This window comes from Magnolia sinica, chromosome 7 (genome assembly GCF_029962835.1).
Source record: "Magnolia sinica isolate HGM2019 chromosome 7, MsV1, whole genome shotgun sequence".
In the NCBI taxonomy this organism is placed as follows: Eukaryota; Viridiplantae; Streptophyta; class Magnoliopsida; order Magnoliales; family Magnoliaceae; genus Magnolia; species Magnolia sinica.
The window spans coordinates 44,094,892-44,103,364 of record NC_080579.1 but is presented as its reverse complement, the minus strand read 5'-3'; positions in this window follow the sequence as shown (position 1 = coordinate 44,103,364).

The window sequence follows — 8,473 nt, the reverse complement described above, 5'->3', positions numbered from 1 at the left end:
TCTCTTTGTTTGATAGTGGTCAGTTCTGCAACACTGACGTCACGCTCTGATGAGAAGAAGTTTGACATGAACGCATCTTGCATCTATTCCCAAGTCCGCATTGATCCTGGTGCTAGATTGGAATACCATCAAAATGCCTTGCCTGTTAAAAAAGGAACCAAACAACCAAAGGCAGTATTACGGTACTGTAGAGAAGTTTCCCATGGCAGTGATGAAGTGTATTACATGTTCTTCTGGCGATCCGTCTCCATTAAACTTTTGAAAATCAGGGTGCTCGAAATTAACTAGAAAAGGAACACTTCAACCTCTCTTGGACACGGTGGTCTCTGACGACTTCCACAACCATCTGTAGCATTTCCTCTTGTGTCATTGCCCTAGCGGCTGGAACAGATCCGTCCGATCCTACTCTAATTAGCAATGAACCCTCGGGTTGTTGCTCTTGTTCATTCATAGTGGCCATTAATGACGGGAACGTCGCTTAAGCCACGTTATGAGTAAGAGTAGCTAAAACTTCTCGGAGACTTCGACATTCCTCCATCAAGATTCTTTAAGCTTCGACCATCTTAGCCATACATTCATCAACATTTGGCGGGGGACCTTGATTGATTCCTTCCATATGCACAGCAGCTTCTTTGCTCCATGATGAAGCTATCATTGGAGTGGACTGGGAATATAACGATATGACGGGACTTATTGAAAGAGGAGTTTCATTCAATTTTCCTATACTTCTACAGAATTCGGCCGACTGTGAAATTTCCTTCTGAGGCGTATCTTGAGGTGAGACAGAAACCGCATTATTCACCAGTGATTTACCTTTCTCTTTCTTGTCCATCGGGTTTTCATAACAGGTAGTGCCGAGAAGTCTTGTGATGTCAGAGAAGGAAGAGATCTCCCTAAATACAAGGCTAAAGGAGCGAGTTCAGGATTGTTTTTAGTCGTATTTCACGTTACCGGTCCCATGATCTTACGTGGAGATGAATTCATCTTGGTAGTTACTGTATATCAAGCCCTTATTCTTCGAGATGTTACGACAATCCAATCATTATCATTCTCTTGTGCCAATGGCAAAGTAGATATGACTCCGGCCATAACTTAGGGTTTGTTATTCTTGTTTGTAGTAAGCTATGCTTTGTGATTTATAAGTTGGTTCGTTACATACTCTACTACAAACTTAGTCGCTGTAAAGTAGAAGTTCATCTTCTTCATTGCGCTTGCCATTGATCGTAATTTGAAGTTTTTTTTTCTAACCTTCAAACAAAAATATATGGTCACAATTAGCATTTTAATAGTAAAATATTCTATCTTAGAGATGAAGGGGCGGACGTTCCCATTGAGAGTCGCCAAACTTTGATGAAGTTCTTGAAACTTTCTTTCTATTAATCTTAAATAAGACAGTTCCCCAGCAGAGTCGTCATTTTGTTTCGACAAGAAATAAAAGTATTTGAATTGGGAAATTATCTTATTTTATCATAACAAAGAGAAAATAGAAAGAGAACATTCATCATATTTATTTATTCTGAGTTCATTTACATCCTTTGATTTTCCTTGATTTTAAGATAGAATATCCAGAATACAACAATTGAGAGAGTTTGAATATTAAATCTGGATATCAAATTCGACAGCATTTTGGCTTGTGATTTGATTATCTCATTGAGAGGAATGTTATGCTGATCTAATCATCTGATCTCTCTTTCTTGAGCTCATGTTCCTGTACAAAAGGAAGATCGAAGATCGTATTTTATCCAGGCATTTCGACAGCATTCCACCTCTTGAGTGTTTACTCCCACACAACAATAGGGTGTTGCGCAGTCCCGCGCACCACCATGCTGTTGCGCGGTCTAGTGCAAAGCTCCTCTCTCTTCTCCTCCCTTCTCTTGATACCTTCAGACTTCTCTTCTTCTCTAGAGCTCTGATCTTCTTCAGAATCTTAAATGTGTGTAAATGAGAGAGGGAGTGGGGTATTTATAGGCCTCCACACATGTGAACCCATGATCCTTGTGCCACGGGGCTCACTTTCTATCAAATCTCAGCCATCCGAATCATCTTGACTGCACTAATGTTGTGCAGGAGTGCACAACCAACATTCTTTTGCGTGGTTCCGTGCAATTAACATGGTTTATGCGGGTTCGCACAACACTATTCATCTATGCAACACTATTCATTGTGCAACTATTCATCATGTAACTATTCATCATAGCACATTTATCGAGAGTTTATGATAGAGAGAGGGCCACATGATGGACAGGGTTGCTTATCTTGATGCGTAACAAACCAATCTCCTTTTGACTCATGTATTTTTTATGCCCCAACAGTGTCCACAACTGTCTAGCGAGTTGCTTCAATTTCTTCAATACATTCGCTGCCATCGAACAGTCTTCGATGTTATTGAGCATCTTCTTCGAGTCATCGAACTTGTCCTCGATTCATCGAGAATTGCCTCCAATATGTCTAGCAACCAACTTGATTTTCTTGTGAAAATTTGATGTCATCGAGTTGTGGTCAATGTCATCGAACCGTGGCTTCGATGTCATTGACAGGTGGTGGATGACACAAATTTTGAAGTGAATTTCAACACTTTGTTTTTCTGACTTCTTTCCTTCTCTACTTGGTTTTCTTGGATCTCGGGGTCATGAAATCTTCAATCTTGGTCTCCAAAGATCTGCTCTTTGCTTTGGCAATTCTTGATCCTTAAATACATGCTTTTAGCATTCTTTTCAATCCAAGCTCTTAAAATCACCTTGCAACACAAACATGCATAAAATATACCATTACACTTTATCATATTTGTAAAACCAAGATATAAATGGGGGAAAATATGCAATATTTGACACTTAGCAGGTATATGACCCCATCAATAAGAACTTAGCCTTACCCACAATGGTTTTCAAAAATCCATTAGTAAGCTTAGTTTTGAACACTTGGAGTATTGGAGGAAATACATGAACTATACGGGAAAAATCAATGTCTTGACGATTGCATCGATATTTGTTCACAACCCCAAGTGTAGGGTTGTAACGTAGTAATAATCTTGGTAAGACCGAGGTCGAATCCATAAGGACTAATCTCGTGTGTATTCTGAATTTAACTAGAACTAGAACTAGATGAAGAACTAAAACTAAATTTGAATAATTGAAAGAGTAATTATGATTAAAGTGATTAAAACTAACAAATTCAAAGGTAGTAATTAGGGTTTCCAAGGATCCACTTGTAGAGATCAGGGAGTCCTCTTACTTAATTCAAGTCACATGATTGGAATTAGAGTACTATCCTATCCAATTGGAAGACATATAATTAAGATCAATCTGAACTTTCCTTGACCTAATTCTCAATGGAGGAGAATTGTGATAATTGGAAGAGATTCCATCACTAAACCATGCCCATAAGATAATGGATAACAATAGGATTTACCAATCCCACAATCTCAAAAATCAGGAAAAGAAGATACTCAAAGCTATTGCAGATTTATTGTAATTTAAGTCACAATAAACCATTAAGAACTGAAAGTATTCCTTTAAAATCAAACTAGAATCAAAGATGGTTCAACATAAACATGAATCAAAGTAAAAGAAACATCCCATCATGCTACAAGCTTCACCTCTTAGCCTTAGCTAAGAGGTTTAGCCAACCATAGACATGATTGAATTAAAATCTCTTAAGAAAAGTATAAAAACGACTAAGGAAGAGGAAGAAAAACTCTTGGCGATGGCTTCTCTACACTTTTTCTCCACTCCTTAAACCCTATTATATGCCTAGGAACATCCTAGGGACTCCTATTTATAGTTGTATAACTCCAACTTTCGCACCGAGTTGGAAAAATCCAGAAACCGCCTCGAATTTATGCAATCCGCACAACATCTGCATAACCCTCGACTAGTTGAGGACAACCTTCGACTAGTCGAGGGTCACCTTTGACTGATCAGGGATCACGTGAAATTAAAAGTTTATATTGCTGGGGTTCGAGTTGAGGAATCTTCGACTAGTCGAGCAAGAGCCTTAGACAAGTCGAAGGAGGGCTTAGACTAGTCGAAACAGGTAGATTTTTAGGGTTCATTTTCTTCACTTCAAGTCTTCAATGCTTTTCATCCTCACTTAGTTTTCTTATATCTTTGGCATATGAATTCTTCATTTTTGCTTTGGTGATTCTTGAGCATTAAATCCATGCTTTTAGCATCCTTTTCAATCCAAGCTCTTAAATTCACCTTATAACACAAACATGAGTAAATTAGTACATTAAGCAGTATCATATTCATAAAACTAAGATATAAATGGGGTCTAATATACAATATTTGACCCTCAACACAATTCTGATCCAGCATTTTACGGTCCCGAGCAAAGTATGCGAAAAATAAATTTCAATGCTTAATGTTAAAAATCCTTTTTAGAAAACAATCTTTTGTGCACTCAAGGATGAATGGGTAGAATTAAGATACAAAAGTGAGATTTCAAAAACCTAGAACCCAATCAAATAAGCAACTAATCAAATAAGTTCTTTATCCACTAAATCAAAGCATAATTTGTATATCAAGTTTTTCAATGTACTTAGTGAAAGTCAATTTACTTCCCGTATGAATACTATCAATTCATCATGGTAGATATGCTCATCACTTCAAGATCAGTTTGAAACTCAAGTACTAATTCCGAACTTACCCCTTTTTTCTTCTTTTTTTTTCAGTTTTTTATTTTATATGGATGGTTAGTTTTTATTCATTTTTTTTATTTTTGCATTCTTTTCTAGCTTTTTCATTCTTTTCATTCTTTTTCATGACCTCTCTGTCGATCTCCTATATTTTAACTAGTTCTTTTCTTCTTTTAAGGTGGATAAAATTCTCCAGACCTGAATCTCGCCATCTATCAATGATTCACATACTAACAATCAAAACTTCTAGTATATCTTATAAAAGACAAATTGAATGTGTTTAGTGATTTAACATCATATTCAAACTTCCTCTTAATCAATTGAGCGCAATTACTTAAGTGATAAATTGTAAGTGCCATGTTTTCTAGCTTGTATGATTATCAAATTTTGTAGTGCCAAAACCTCTTGGAATCTATGTCTTATGTAGCTCATCTACATATTCAAGATCACGCATCTCATATACAAGAACAAAGGTCTTTACCTCAAGAACTTCAAATGTAAGATCGACAGATATACAAGTTCAAGTTCAAGCTTAACACCAACTGTTAGTTCAACCTTTCAAGCTTCAATAGTTAAAGGTTTCAAAACTTTATCCATGTCAAGACAATGTTCTTTAGCTTGGTACTTAAAGTTCAAGATGAAATACAAGTTAAGTATCTCAAGTTCAAGCTTCAAAGCATTTCAAATTCAAGCTTCAAAGAGTTACAAGTTCAAGCTTCAACACACTTCAAGATGTCATGCTTCATGTACATCAAGAACAACTATCGACCAAAGCAAAAGAAGATTCAATGTTCATATATCGCTTATACGGTATGAATGACCCTAGATTGACCATAGGTTAGGCCATATTGATTACATACTTTAATTGGGTCACTTTATAGGTGTATAGACTATTTTCTCGAATAGTCTTAGCCTATGTTCGACCAGTCCTAGTACTGGCTTGACCAGTTTAAGAAATTCCTCGACCAGTCCAAGATTTGTTACTTATTTTTGAGATTTTTTATTAGATCTTCGACCAGTCCTGAAGACTGCTCGACCTGTCAAGCAGGCTCGACTCAAAGTCTAGCAACTAAATTGGGTCCCACATGACCAGTCGAGAGTAGGGTTCGACTGGTCGTGCAGGCCACTTGACCGGTCGTGGATGCCACTTGACCAGTCATGGAACAGTTTTATCTTATCGCGCCTAATTTTTCAAAAGTTTGTTGGTCCTTCGACCAGTCGAGCAATCCCCTGGACCAGTCGAGTGAACAATTTCTGCACTTATAAATAGAGCACAATTTTTAGAGTTTTTCATCCAATTCAAGAAAAATCAAGACACGACTCTGAGAGATAAGTTTGTGATATTCTTAAGCTATTTAGTGCTCATTTAATATTCTCTTTAATTAGATTTTTGTATTTGATTTTGTATTCTACATTCCAGTCTTATTTGAGGAAGGGATTTTTATTTTTCCCTTTCTTGGAATCAAAATCAAATCAAGCTAGCCCAAATTGATTTAATCTAAAACTCATTTAGAACTTAGAACCTTTTCATAAGTGAGTGTGGAAATTGAACATCAATGTTGAACTTCTACTTCGAATCAGTTCTACCGGGCTGCACCAAAGGAGAATATCCAAATATGTATTTTATAGTTTTGTAAATCTCTTTCTTTTGGTTTCTTTGAGATTATGCCAGAAAAATCTCTTTCTTTTGGTTTGTCTGAGGTGATCCAGAGAAATCAGAGTGTGGGGTTTTTTTGAATTGTGTAAGCCCACTTGAAAGACACAATTGTGAAGGTTTTAGGTGAACCTTGAAAAACCTATTGCATAGTGAACGCTATATCCACTGTGTGAGGATATTAGGAGTGAAGTAGTTGTGTGGCTATTTTTCTAAACAGTTGGTGTAACACAAGCGAACCACTATAATTTCTGGTTTTATAGTGGATGATTGATTGTGTCATTATGTGGATGTTGTAATTTTCTTTTATGCAATTGTGGAAAATGTTGTAATTTCTTTTTATGCAAGTGTGGGAATGTTGTAATAGCTTAGTTTAATTCTTTGCTATTTATTTATTTATTTATTCCTCTTTATTAGTTTGAGATTTTGATACACAGACCTTTCTAGGAATCAGGTTGTCCTACCATAAACTATTGGCTTTTGGTGTAAGGTTGTCCTTAGAACAATATCTATATCAACCTATCAATACTTGTACATTTGAGGTTGTTTTTCATTTCTTTATTGTGAGATTGTTTAAGTACTATCTTTATTTATATTTGTTAAATTCTGCATTTAATTTTTAATTTGGCGTAGTGCTATTCACCCCCCCTCCTCTAGGACTCTTAGCTCAGCCTTTTCAAGTGGTATCAAAGCCTAATAGCTCACTTTATTTATTTTTGGATTAATTTCCTGAGCTAATTGATCTGAGCTTTTTAAGAAGTCAAATTTTGATAGCCTTTCAGTCACTAGGCATCCACCATTTGATGGTTCCAATTATGCCTATTGGAAAGCAAGAATGAGGATTTTCTTGAAATCCATGGGAGAGCGTGTGGCAAGCCACAGTGACCAATTGGACCCCTCTTACCACTGAAGTGACTAGTACCGATGGATCTGTAACAATAAAAGTAACACCTTATTTTACTTGGACCAACCTTCAGAAAAGTGAAAGTAGTGCCAATGCGAAGGCTCTAAATGCAATTACTTGTGCACTATCACCTGATGAATTCAAGAAAATTATATCCTGTGATACTGCAAAGCAAGCCTGGGATGTTTTGGAAATAACACACGAGGGAACAACAATTGTCAAGAAATCTAAAGTCCAAATCCTCACAACCAAATTTGAGAAAATACGTATGGAAGAAAGAGAAACTTTCATGGACTTCTATACAAGATTGAATGACATTGTCAACTCTATGTGGGGTCTTAGTGATAAAATCCCAGAAAGTAAATTCTGTACAAAGATACTACGCTCACTCCTTGAACAGTTCAATTCAAAGGTGACTGTAATCCAGGAACTTCGTGATACGGATAATATGAGGGTAGAAGAATTTGTTGGTTCCTTACAAACCTACAAGTTAAACTTTAAAGCTCCTAAAAGTAAATCCATCGCCCTTAAATCTTCTAAAATTATTTCTCAAGAAAATAACAATTTTGATTTAGAAAATTCTGAAGATGATATAACCCTTTTAGCTAAAAAGTTTTACAAAATTTTCAAAAGTAAAAAGAGGGTTGATTTGCAAAAACCTAATGAAAAGAAAAAATCTCGATCTAAAACTTAGAAATATTTAAAAGACAACCAATGTTACAATTGCCATGAATATGGGCATCTGGTAAACAAATGTCCTAAAAAGGACAAACCGAAAAAGAAAGGTATGCTGGCTACATGGGATGAATCTTCCTACTCTGAAGCTTCTTCTGAGTCAGAGGATTCTGAAACCGAGTCGGCTAATGATGTTAAAGCCTTAATGACTCTAGCCAAATTCACTTGTTTAGATAACGATGATTCAACTAGTAAAGAAAATCTGAATATGATCAGGAAAATGAAGAAGATCTTCAAGATGCTTATAATGCCCTATATAAGGAAAGTTACAAAATTGCTGTAAAATTAAAACTTCAAAAAGAAAAGTTTTCAAAACTTAAAAGAAATTTTAATAATCTAGTCTTAGAAAAATCACACATTTCAAATTGTTTTGAAAAAACTAAATGCGATTTAGATTTCAAAAGCTCTCTTGTTGAAAACCTAAAATCTGAAAATGAAAAGTCAAAACTAGAAGTCTCTTCACTTTTGGGTTTAAAAGACACATGGAGGTAGGCTAAAAGTGATCTTAAGTTGGAAAAATTCTTATCCGGATCCAAAAAATGTG